At 33.0% G+C, this 13,647-nt stretch overlaps 2 pseudogenes; both read left to right on the top strand.

The window, feature by feature from the left end:
* Positions 1 to 23: 23 nt before the first annotated feature.
* LOC148212665 (trans-resveratrol di-O-methyltransferase pseudogene) lies at positions 24 to 2,090 on the top strand (annotated as a pseudogene).
* Positions 2,091 to 7,348: 5,258 nt separating this feature from the next.
* On the top strand, positions 7,349 to 8,114 carry LOC148212664 (glutaredoxin-C9 pseudogene; annotated as a pseudogene).
* The last annotated feature ends 5,533 nt before the right edge of the window (positions 8,115 to 13,647 follow it).

The raw sequence follows: 13,647 nt of genomic DNA, 5'->3' as shown, positions 1-13,647 counted from the left end.
CCTTAAAGATCTGAGAGGAAGAAATGGAAGCAAACCTTGTTGAACCTCAAGCTCATGTTTGGAAGTACATATTCAAATTTATGGATTCTTTGTCACTAAAATGTGCAGTTCAATTGGGCATATTTGATGTCATCCATAACCATGGTGGACCCATGAGTCTCTCCGACCTTGTTTCCGCCCTCTATGTCAGACCCACCAAAGCTCAATGCCTTGGTCGCCTTATGCGGCTTCTCGTCCACTCCGACTTTCTCTATGCCACCAACAACGACAAAGATAACAAGGAAGAAATCAAGTACATTCTCACACCGCTCTCTCGTCTTCTCCTCAAAAATGAGCCTCAAGGAGCTGCCACTCCCTTGTTGCTTCTCATGCTCGATCAAGCTCTATCGGGTCCGTGGGATTCTTTGAGCGGTTGGTTTGGAAGTGATGATGTTACTCCATTTGAGATGGGGAATGGTGAGACGATATGGGATTATGTTGGTGGGGAAGCCCCATTTGGGAGGCTGTTTCATGAGACGATGGTGAGTGATTCTAGCTGGTTGGTGATGTGGTGGTTAGAGAATGTGGTAGTGTTTTTGAGGGATTGAAGTCGTCGGTCGATGTCGGGGGCGGCTCGGGAGCCATGGGAAAGGCCATTGCGGCTGCGTTCCCGCGCATGGCCTGCACTGTGTTTGATCTCCCGCATGTGGTTGACGGCTTGCAAGGAACTCAAAACTTGCGGTTTGTTGGGGAGACATGTTCCAACGGATTCCCAAAGCTCATGCAGTTCTACTCAAGGTATATTTGATTTATGTTCCATTTTGGTTCCACGGTTGTAAGATTTTTATAAAAAATTATTCCTAAATAAAAGATGAAGTATTTTATCTAAAATCTTTAAATAATACAACACAATTCGATCAGAGAATCTAGTTACATAGTCTAAGAAGTACGGACACTCCAATTTGGTAACGTGTCTAGGTTGGATACTTATTGGACATATATCAGACATTTGTTAACTCAATAGATGTGTGTCACACACTAATTGTATACAAAGTTAATATGGATTCAACACTTATTATAGAGGCACATTTCAAACACTTGTTATGCATAAGAAATAGACATAAATAATAACATAGGACAAAATAATAAATTTTGAGAATAAAATACATAAAACTAATTTTTTTTAAGTATGAAAATGCATAAACTTATTGAATAATTGAATTTCCTTAAAAGTGATATATACCTAAAAAAATTTTGTATATTTTAATAAACGTGTCCTTGACAACTGATGTGTCAGTGTCCTAAATTTTTAGAAAATAGTGTGTCATCGTGTTCGTGCCATATCATATCTCTGTCTCGCGTTCTTATCAGTGCTTTTCTTAACACATAGTAAAGAGTAATATATCGCTATATCAACATTCGTATCAGGTATATGAATCAAGTATACACATATAAATGGTATATCAACTATATCATTGTTCGGACCTGCTTACTAGGTATATTAGACTTTTCTTTCACATACATTGTTTGGGCCTCCAAAGTTCACTATTTTTTTACCAAATTGAAAAGTGGTTTATTATTCTTTTGCAAGTGGTCCAATAAAATAAAATAAAAGCCACGAAACTTTTTAACACTAAATTTCTGCTACTTTAGTGGATTCTACATGATTGGAAGGACGAGGATAGCATAAAAATCTTGAAAAAGTGCAGAGAAGCAATTCCGAGTAAAGCAGAGGGTGGGAAATTGATAGTGCTAGAAGTGGTGGTGGGTAGCCGAGAAGGGGACAAGGAGCTAACAGAAGTGCAGCTGTGGCTTGACATGTTAATGATGGTCACCACCACTGGGAAAGAAAGAGATTTCAAGGAATGGGAGACCCTCTTTCTGGCAGCAGGCTTCTCCAGCTTTAAGATAGTCTGTGAAATGGGAGCAAGGTCTCTGGTCGAGGTCTATCCTTAACTTAATCTTTGTCTTATCTCTCACATAAGTGTGTATGACATGCTGTGGAGACTCATCTTCAAATGGGAGAAGGGAAATGGGTATCCCAGTTTGACCATAAACCCACTACACCATCACCGACCACCAGTGGTAACATAGTCATTAAATTAAAAGCAAATAATTCATGGTGTTTCTCTGTGAACAATTTCTACATTTGGTTTGGGAGTGGATTATTGGAAACTAGAATGTATACCTATTTAAAAACATGGGATATTAAGTGCGAAGGACTTTTTAGATAGAATTCGATAATATAATTATATTATCGATCGTGGGAGTACAAAGAGATATACGTTTTAAACATGGTTTTGTGTCGAATGCATTTTTCATAATTAAAGTATGTATTTGTATAGTTTTAATAAATATTTGGTTTACGGAGTTTGGGGTCGTGGGGAAATGAGTTTATTTGGTGTAGATAATTTACTAATTTGATGACTTCTATATGAGTTATATATAAATGTAATTTCAAATCTGTGAGTCAAATATCCTATGAATAATTAAGAAAAAAATAAATTAACAAAGCAATGTTTAGGTAGCTTTCTATTTCTAACCAAAAAGTAACGATGCGTTTTTAAAATTTGAAGTTTAAATGATATGATTTAAAAATCTTATAGATCAAACTGATATAAACATGATGTTTTTTCTTTAAAAAAAATCACTAGATACCACTCTTTTAAAAGGCAAAAACTTTAGTTTCAAATATTTGAATTGGAAGAGATTTATAAATAGGATGGTAAAGTTAGGATCATATATTATAATTTCATAAGCAAAATGAAGGCTGTGTCATTTGGGCCATGCTCACTTGTCCAATAATTTTATGGTGTGGTATATAGAGGCCCACTTAATTTATTAATTTAATCACAAATAATTTTCTGCCTTCTTTATTCAAGCAATAGTAAATAGCTTATGGTATCAAAAATTTTATTATCAAACTGAATATGACCTTAACGTTAAGTTAAGTATATATCTTCGAATTCAATCTGTATATAATGTTGAACTTAATAAAAAAAAGTTCAATGCTAATAGGTTTAATTTGTGATAATTTCTAGGATTGTTATCACTCATTTTTTTCTTCACTATTTGTTGTTTTTCAATTATATTTTCTTCTTATTTTGTTTTGTTTGTATCTTTATATTATTTTCACTTTTTTTTTTCCTTTTTCTTGCCCTCTTTTTCTTTTCCGTCTCTTCCTAAATTTTACCAAACGTTTTATTTTATACTTTCATAACTTTTTGAAAAAAGAATTATGCATTCATTTTGTTTTTAGAAAGACGTAAGTAGTTTTTTAAATTCGAAATAAATTAACAAATAATATGTTGCTACTATATTTAGTTCTTTTTACTTTTATCTTTTCTGTCATCGTAAAATATGTTATTACATTTTTTTTTTTTTGGAAAACAAAAACCTTTTCAAAAGTAGGATTTTTAATTTCTAAATAAGAATGAAATAGAAAGGGATCAAGAATCAAATTCAAACAAATCTCCTTGGCTCCATATCCCCAAGTGCATTGATTTTTACAATAGCTCCACGAATAAATTGGTGGGTAATGGGAGGGACACCCTCTTCTGGTATCACAATTGGACAGGAGATGACCCTTTATACCTTACACAGTCTCCTTTTTTTGCTCTGAGATGTCCGATGCTTGGGTTCATTCTTCTTGGAACCCCCACCCTCGAAGAGTTTGACAGAGAGCAGATTTCCGGCCTTCTGATTCTAATGGTCTCGACAGACCTTTCTGGCTTCACTCAAGAGACGGTATTTTTTCAATAAAGTCCATAAAATCCAAGCTTGCTGAGCCTTCCTTTGCTCCAATTTCTACTACCTTTGTTAAGCTGTGGAGTTTATACCTTCCTAAAAAATACAAGTTTTTTCTATGGTGCATCTTCCATCCTGGTATCAACACATTTGATAAGATGCAGATTAGATTTCCATATCTGAATATCAGTCCAAACTGGTGCGTTTTGTGCAATTGTTCGGGCGAAACATTAGATCATTTGCTGCTTCATTGCTCTTTCATAGCTACATTGTGGAATAATCTCTTTTCGTCTTTCAATCTTTCCTATGCTCTTCCGGGGCGTATTGAGTTTTTCCTCACCGAGACTCTCTACCCTTTATCTGAAAGCAGTAGATCCATTCTTTGGAAAAATGGTATTAGTGCTGTTCTTTAGAGTGTTTGGCTAGAAAGAAACAACCGATTTTTTTTTGGACAAATCTCGCTCTTCTGCTCAACTTTGGGAGGATATTATAGTCTTGACATCAACTTGGTCCTCAAAATCCCATCATTTTTTGTAATTATAATTTATCTACCATTTTGCTTAATTGGAGTGCTTTTATATAGCCTCTTCTTTTGTATGTTTCTCACATGCCCTTTCAATGAAATGGTTTCTCCTTAAAAAAACAAAAAGAATCAAATTCAAAAAAAAAAAATGTCAAGGGTTTAATATGAAAAATTGGATAAAAATTCATATTGCAAAGTGATACATTATTATTATAAATTCTTTCATTTCAGTTGTCAAACTTTATTGGTAGAGAGGTCTGAACTTAATTCTTAGTATTAATTATTGCAAAACTAATTAGTTAAGTAGTAGCATTAAATTCAGGCGATTAGATTAGTAGATTTGATGCTCTCTTATATATTTTTAGAGTCGGAAAAAGAAATCAAGTAGAATAATCAAGTCTTGGTTGGGGAAATTTCGTAACTCACTGCAAATAACGAATTCCTTAACCTAATAAATGATTTAACTTTTTGGTAATGGTATGTTTTCTTTATTAAATTAATTTATTATCTTTCACAGTGGAATTTCTTAATTAAATAATAAAATACCAAACCGAAACTTTCAGGAAACTCTCTCAATTGCATTGGGAAACTTTCACGGAAATTAGAAGAAGTATTCCTCTTTAACTCCGTACATAGTATAGTCACTAAAAATATACCCGCCACTCAATAAATATATAAATCATTAAATATCGATCACATATTTTTATGTTTAAATTTCGTTTTCATCTTCCCAATTCTCAAAATATCTATTTGATTTTTAATTATTTTTTAATTTTAAAAACAATATTTTGGTATTTTAATTAATGAACTGAAAATAATTATTCTAGTCATTATTTATTATTTTTATTTTGTAAGCATTACTGATCACCTGCCCTGCTGTTGAGGCATGTACTCCAATAGTCATTTGACATATAATTTATGTTTATAAAACTTGTTGCCATCATTTTTTTCTCCATAAATATTTACTATACGTGTCAAATGGTCATTGGGCCACACGCTTTGAAAGGAAGAAGTACGTAATTGTTTATTTTTTCACCTATTCAGCCACTCAATAACATACCTTAGCCATGACAATTTCTTATTTTACATGTCTCAATAACCATAATTAAGTCATGTTATTTTACTTATTAAAGAATAATTAAGAAGATAGGATGAGATATATTTTCAATAAAAAAGTTGGATGTTGGAATCCAAAGATGAATTACACAAAATAACAATTTACTAGGAACCAAACGACAAATTAGTGTAGAACCATAAATTTTGAGTGACAAAATCATATTTTATTAAATTTAGTAGTAATTATAAATTATCCCCAAATTAAAATTAAAGACATCAATTTCAAAATAATGCAAGTGTCTTTTATTGGACCTTTAGATTGGATTTAATGGGTCGAATGGAGTTATACAGAACTTGGGCTAAGATCAATTTAGTTGAGAAATCAATTGATATTCTGGCCGAAACCGAAATTACCATAAGACTGGAACATTATTCAAAAATCTCATGTTAACATTATCAAATTCATGGGATTCTATCTCAAAGAGGTCGAGTAGCCCATATCTATTATAAACTCTCTTTTGTTTTTAACGTGGGATCCTTAGCCAACACTATAATAAAATTTAAGAAAATTAAAAAAATAGATTTAAAGGTTAAAATAGTAAAGTCAAACGCACGAGCTTTAGGGTTTAGCATTTATTAAAGAACACCGGCTTGTATAGGAGAGAAGGACTTGTGTGTCATTCAACGAGACAAACACACAGACTCATTACGAACCATATATCTAAAATCACTGTTCCATTAGCGGCGGATTTCATGCAACATTTTAAATGTTGATACCGTGTTGATTTTCTGCCCCTCTCTTCTCTATCTCTAAATTATTGATTTTCTCCCCCACATTTCTGTTATATTAATAATCATCTCCTCTCCTTGTGGTGGAACTGGTTTGAACGTAGCATTATTCTAAAACCCTGTTGCACAATCTCGCTGATTTTTTTAATAAATGCCAAACCGGACGGTGGAAGCAACATCTTACGACTTTTTGACCCCAAAACAAAATATTATATTCAACTTCTTCATATACTATTTCACCAGTAGACCCATCATTTATTTGGCTTTTGGAGATTAGTTGTATCATCATCGATTCATCATGTATGGCCCTCGCCGGCATATTGGTTTCTTTTTTCTTAAGCTGAATGGAATCTGACGTCACACCCCTCTTTTAATATATATATATATATATAATGACCCTTTTCATTTACCCGAGGCGCCACGTGGCACAAAATAGAGACAATTATTCCCCAATTTCTACCTCAATCTTTTTGCCAATCTTATTCCTTCCTTGACCACTTCCCTTTCTCTTTTTCCGAATACGAAAATTTGATACAGTCCATGTACTGTAGGATCGATTTGTGTCTTCCACCAATTGATCTCGTCATTAATTGATTATTTACATAATTTGAATGGAGGACGGGGGCGTGGCGTGGGATTGGACGGCGATCGAGGTGAGGTGGCAGTTGTGTATATATTGAAACGAATTTAAAAGTTGAATAATGGAGAGGGGGACACGTCATGATGAGGTCATGGAGGACACGTCTGTCATTATCCTTTTGACACGGCGGACAGAGATAGGGTGGGTGGCTGATGTTGGTCCGCCGACGAGATGAAAGAGGTGTAAATACGAGCTCTTTGCTTTCCACGTGGCGGGCCCCCCTCAATGCTGACGCGCCATCTGCTGACCTGACCTTCACATTTTCTTGTCTTTTTCCCCATCTCCACCTCTCCGCACCTTCGTCTCTTTTTTTGAATTCACCATTTCCTTTATATATATATATATATTCCCCATCACCCACGTCTCTTTTTAATTCTATAAAAATTTACTTATCGTCACTTAAATTTTAAAATCAAATTTAACCCCGAATTTTGACTTGGGGTGCATAAGGTAAAAGTCAAAATGCAAAAGAAGACACACGTAAAGGGAACGTAGGCAAAGGAAAAAATAATGATAATAATGACACATAGTAAACGTCAGACGCACCCCAGCAGTGCAAGCACCGCGTAAGCTTCCTTTTTGGTGCCTAACTGCCGTTGACGCCCCCACCCCGACCATGGACCAAGTACCAACCAATCTCTTAAATCTCTCAATCTCTCCATTTATATATAATCTCCATATCACCTAGCTTCCTTCCACTTCAATTTCAGTTTCAGTTCCAATTCCAAATCCGATTTCATTTCCATTTCCCACCATGCACCAAGCCATTCCTTATCGGTCGTGGCAAAGCCAAAGAATTCAAACCAATAATGATAAGGCCTCATTATTCGCATTACCCACCACAAGCAGATCATCCTCCGCTTCCGCCCCACCCATGAGCCATGTGAGTGCGTTCGTCTCCGAGACTGCGGCCATCGTGTTCGCCAGAAAAGGTTGCTGCATGACCCACGTCGTCAAGCGCCTCCTCCTCGGCCTCGGCGCCAACCCCGCCGTCTACGAGGTCGACGACCAAGACGAACTCCGCGTCCTCACGGAATTGGAGGCGATACGCGGCGCAGGCGCCGGCGGTGCCCAATTGCAATTGCCGGCCCTCTTTATTGGGGGAACCTTCTTTGGGGGTCTCGATACACTCATGGCCACTCATATTTCCGGCGATTTGGTTCCTATACTCAAACAGGCCGGTGCGCTCTGGCTCTGAATTTCATTTCTCAATACCTAATTACCATTTTCTTATTTTTTCCCTTCTTTCTTCACTCCCATTTTGTTCCTCAACTTAGATTGTGCCTATGAATTTTTTTTTTTTCTAATTGGAGTTCGTAAATGAAATGAGTAACAATTTATGGAAATATTTGTTAATATATCAAACTGGTCTTTCTTTAATCTTTTCGAGGGGATATTATGTAAAGCCAATTAATGTTTCACATGCTAAAAAAGTATACGCTTCTGTGTTAAAGTTAAATATATATATATATATATAAAGAAAAAAAAAAAGGAAAAGACGCGTTCCGTCACATCGATGGGTAGTGGATGTAGAAAAAAGATTGTAGTCGGCATTTAAATTTGAAAGGAGGAGAATCGAGACCATTTGTGGAAAACGACAAATTACGATACCCAAAAGTATATTTTAATTAAGCCGTGGAAGATTAAGAACAAGACAATCTGTATTTAAGCACTATTTTTCTTAAATCATTATAACAGTAGTCCAAATATGAAATAAATAGGGGGGAAGGGAGAAATAATAAAGTTTCAGGTTGCATTTTCACTTATGTCATTTAAAATAATAATAATAATAATTTCAGAGAGATCCATTTTGTGCTGAGAAAAATGTAATGGAAATGACATCTGAAAACAAAAATATTTTTAGGCTAAATTAACAAAAGATTTGTTTATAAAAAATACTCCTAGCTTTTCAAAGTTTTCAACTTACTGCTCAATCAGGATTTTTTAAACCAAACGGAGATATTTTTTTAAAGACGAAGTTTAGGGTTTTTTTTTTCTTTTGTTGGTAATTAATTTAGCCATATTTTTATAATTTTATTACTTTATGCTATGAGTTTAACTCTCCAGATTTGTCGCGAGGAAGTTCTGATATGTCATGGTTTCGTAAGTCTTTTTAAATTTCTGTTTTATAAATATCAACTAAACCCATCATTAATAATTTAAATTACTTGATTTGCTCAAAGATATTTCTAGATATCTGCATATTTATCGAGTTTCCCAATTTTTTAGGAAAAAAAAATTATTATTCTTGGTTAAGGATTCCACCAAAAAAAAAAGATTAATTAAGAAATCTTTATAAGATATATGAGTCACTCCTCCCCTCTCCTCCAATTAATTTTGAGATATTGTAATATTACATAATATCATCAGAGTACAACAAAAATTTCATCCGTGGAAAATAATACTAGTACTTTTTTCTTTCTTTTTTGAAATTCTAAGTTTTGACAAAGCTATTATTTTTGTGTATCGATTAAATTTAAATTTATACGAAACTTAGATTTCTGTTGAGATTGTCAGGTAGATTAACAAAAATTGAATGATAGGTGAAATTTGCCACAATTATCTCAGGGAATTTTTTTATGCCATCAATATATATATAGAATAATGCCGTAAAGTATGAGAATGTTTGAAATTTAGATTGACTGTGTTATTAACAACTTAACATGAAAAAAGAATAGACATTAAAAAGAAAGAGAAAAAATCCCGGAGAGAGAAGTGTCGATTTATGTGCAAACTTTGTCATTAGTTGAAGGGTAATTTTATTACGTGTTATTCATATAAGTAGTTTGAGAATTTTATTTAGACTTCTATTTTGGTTATTATTATAATTTATTTTTTTTTTTGAACAGTTCTATTTTGGTAAATAGCAGCTACAAATAGACTAGTTATGTAAATATCTGTGCCACCTGTCATGAAAGCCCAAGCTGTATTAAATGGGTCCAAATAATATACAAGCAAGACTTGGGCTCCCGTTTACAGAAAGCCCAAGAAGAAACCTTAAGCAGTTAGCAAACAAATCTTTCTTAAGAAAATAGAGGAAAAATTAATAAAGGAGAATAATTTGAAAAACTAGGTTTTATATGTCACTAAAAGATTTTGAATCCTTTGGATACCTCAAATGCTTTAACTATTTATTGCACCAAAAAAATGATAAACGAGTCTTTTTCTATGACTGATTGCTAACTTCTTTTTATTTCTTTTTGCCCATTAATTCAGCTCATCATATCAGCTAATTACAAACAAATCTAACATAGTTAAGACAAAATTGCAATAACAAAAGCTTGGAAAAATAGTTATAAATATAACAAAATGTAGAATAAATTAATGAAGATACCTACTACTCTGTTGACTAAAGGAAAAGGATGATGAATTGATAATTTTCTGTATATTTACTATTTTGGCCTTAGTGGAAAACCCTTGGTTATGTGTGTGAGTTGTATGATGGTGGGTTTATTTTGAAAATTGTCACCGTCTTTAATTCTCTCTGAGAAACATATTGGCCTCTTTGGCTACGTCTTGTCTTAAAAAGAAAAAGAGAGAGATTTGTTAGAGACAGGGTTTATAAGTTTGATTCAACTTTTACAAGGAGAGTGAAAGTGGAGTAGTGCTTTATATATTATTATTGTTGCTTTAAATTTTCTAGACCAAAAAGAGAATCTTTATTCTTATTATATATATGAAAACAAAAGTAATGCATTTGCATGGTGACTCTTATTTGCTCTCAATTATTATATATTATATACTTTATAGCATTAGCAAGGAACCACATTATGTTAGGCTTTTTAGTTTACCTTTCTCTCTCATCAACTCAAAATTTTCTAACATTTTTCATCATCATTAAGCAATCATCACACTGCCTTATTCTTCCATTGATTTTTCCATGCATGCAGCTTGGAGCCCTAATTCCAACTCCCTAATTTACACCACTATAATTACACATTTTTTTTTATCTTTCAAATATTAGGGTTGTAGGTCAAGTGAGCATAGCTCAGCGATAATTGACATATACGTTCAACCATGAGGTTGTGAATTCGAATTCCCTTCCCAAAATGTTGTATATATATATATATAGTGTTGTATACCGGATAAAAAGTGTCCTTTTTTTTGCTCTCATATATTTTTTGTAATTTTAAGGAAGCACAAATGAACTTTACATATATATGTATAACATATTATTGTATATATTTTGCAGATAAATTCTAATTATTGTTTCTGGGCTGCATCCTGTTCTACATGCTTTTTTTTAATTATATATATTTTTATTTTTAGGCTAGCCTAGCTATATATAGGACAAAGTTATAGAAATTATATATATATTCTTACTTGAGATATATGCCATTTTTACCGCTTTATTTTAGATCTATTTTCATCATTAAAATGACCAAATACCATGAACTTCGGGAGACTGATGAATCTGCATAAAAAGAGTAAACAGGCTTTACAATGCTCTCAACACAAATCTGATCTATTATTCAAAATAGAATAGTGAACTTCTAGTAGCGATTGAGGAACAATCAGAACAATCTCCATAAATCACATGGCGTTTGGGGGAGAAACGATTGTTGGTTTGCGACAATCAACATAGCAAACGTCGACCCATCCGTCCGTTACAAGGAATCAGAACTATTTGGATCTTCGTTGGTCGACTCGGCCTTTAGGAAGACCAATATATTAGTTTACATTGTTGACTCAGCCTTTAAGAACATATGAGCAGTTTATTCTGCTTAATTTTGATATGGTATTCTAATAACGTCATTAAAATGTGTGACTCAGAGCATTTCAACATATATGGCATGTTGACACGCGGCCGATAAACCATGTTGCATAGTTAACTTCTTTTTTCCTTGAAAAATTATACACGTTGATTCACAAATTTCTTTATTTTTTAATCTACTTTTAAAAAACTTACTAAAAAATATAGTCAAGTTAAAAAAAAACTTTATATATAAAATTTATTTTGATTTTAAACTTTATATTTCATATTTACCTATTTTTGTCATATATATTTTTAAAAGTTTTTTTTGTCCTTAAATTTTATATGTAAACTCTATTGTTGGTATATTTGACGTACTTTATTTTTGTATTTTTACACAGTGTTCAAGGGTTTGTAACAAAGTACTTAGAAATGAAATTATGTAAAACTGAAGGACGACAAAAAATAGAAATTAAATATTTTGTATATTATCGTATTTGACAAAGAGATCATATGAAAAGAAAATCGGAATATCCATGGGTACGGTGTTAAGTTTTGGCTGTAAAAAAGTATAGAAAAAAAAGGTGTAATATTATTTTTTAAAAAATAAATAAAAATAGGTTTGCAGATCAAAGGCATATATTCTCCAACTTTTAATGAGGCAGAGCATGTGGGGTTTCTGTAGCCTCTTCCCTTTTGGGACAGAAATGGAATTATCAAATTTGAGAAAAATATATACACCCCTGCGCCTGCCCCACTTATCTTTCTTCCTCCAATGTTTTTTCACATGATTTTTTAATAAATAAAAAGTCTTATCCTGCAGGCATTATTTCCACTTGATTAAAAAATTATGTCACATGTATTTTATGTTATTTTTAAAAGTATAGAGACTTAGTTTATTAAGGAGAGGAGGGATGGGATGGGTCATTTTCTGATCTTTTAAATTGAAGGCATTTCAATTGATAAATAAAATTATTTGGATAGTGGTTTAAATGTCACTGATTTTAAAGTTTCCGTATTTTTTCCGGTCAAAGGAGAAATTATTTGCATAAACCAAGAATAATGGGAAAAAGTTCTTGATCTAAAAGAAAGGATTTTTTCTCTGGCGTAAAAAATGAAAAATTTACTTTGAAATTATGTGGTTACATCATCATTGTAATCAAGTTTCCGTCTACTTAAACAACGTGACGTAGCTCATTCTGACAAGGTGTATGGTAGGTAGTTTGAAAGTCATTCAAAATGAGATTATCAAATAACATATACAAAATATATTTAATCCCCTCGTAAACTGGACACGTACATATGCATTAGATTTTTCCATTGTTACGACTACTTCCCTATCTCTCCTAGGATGAAAATGTAGAGAGAGTTTTATTAAAATCTTCCATTTAGGTCAACTTCTCAATTAAAAAGAAGCAAAGAAGTAGCTCCTACACCATTAAAAAGGAGTAGGGCGAGCTTATTTATTCAATAATAATTGTGTTTGGAAATTAAGGAAGAAGATCTAAATTGCAAAATTGTAAAATATTTGTGGGTGAGAATAGAAGAATCCATTTGTAATTTGTAAAAAAATTTGTAGTAAAAGACAATCCGAGAAACAAACATACCCTTAGAGCCAACAATTTGCTTTTCCCTAAAACATCCATTCAACTCCAATTATAAAAATAAAGGCATTTCCTTTAATAAAACCCAGAAGAGAGAGGGTTTGGGTTTGTTTTTGTATATTAAGTAAACTATAAATTCAGGAATCTGAAAAGGCCTGGGAAGCTGTGGCTTTTTGCTTTGGTTCAACACAGAATATTCTGTACCCACCAAAATTCAACAGCAAAACTCCAAAACATTTGTATTAAACAAACTTTACTCCCCAGAAAACATCATTACTATATGATTAAGGATTTGCATTTTAATTTGCAGCACAAGATCGAGTCAGCCAGAGAAGACTTCTCTCACTCCCAAATATTCACTCTCTCCACCCTCCTCTTTTCAAAATCTAGCTTGATCACGTTGTTTATCAGAAATTAGGAATTAGATATATTATAACTAGTAGTATTTTCATTTCTTCTCAGCTGGAAATGATTTCGTAATTTAGTAAACAGTATTGGTGTGGGGTAAAAAGTGGACAATTGTAGACTTTGCCGAAAAATTGGGGAAGTGGGGTTGTAGATCTGGGGTGGCTCTAGTCGAACTGTGGACAAAAACATGATCATAGTTTTATTTTTG

Source organism: Momordica charantia (assembly GCF_013281855.1).
Source record: "Momordica charantia cultivar OHB3-1 chromosome 2 unlocalized genomic scaffold, Mcharantia_2.0 BLBB01000002.1, whole genome shotgun sequence".
In the NCBI taxonomy this organism is placed as follows: domain Eukaryota; kingdom Viridiplantae; phylum Streptophyta; class Magnoliopsida; order Cucurbitales; family Cucurbitaceae; genus Momordica; species Momordica charantia.
This window is presented reverse-complemented; position numbering and strand designations above follow the sequence as displayed.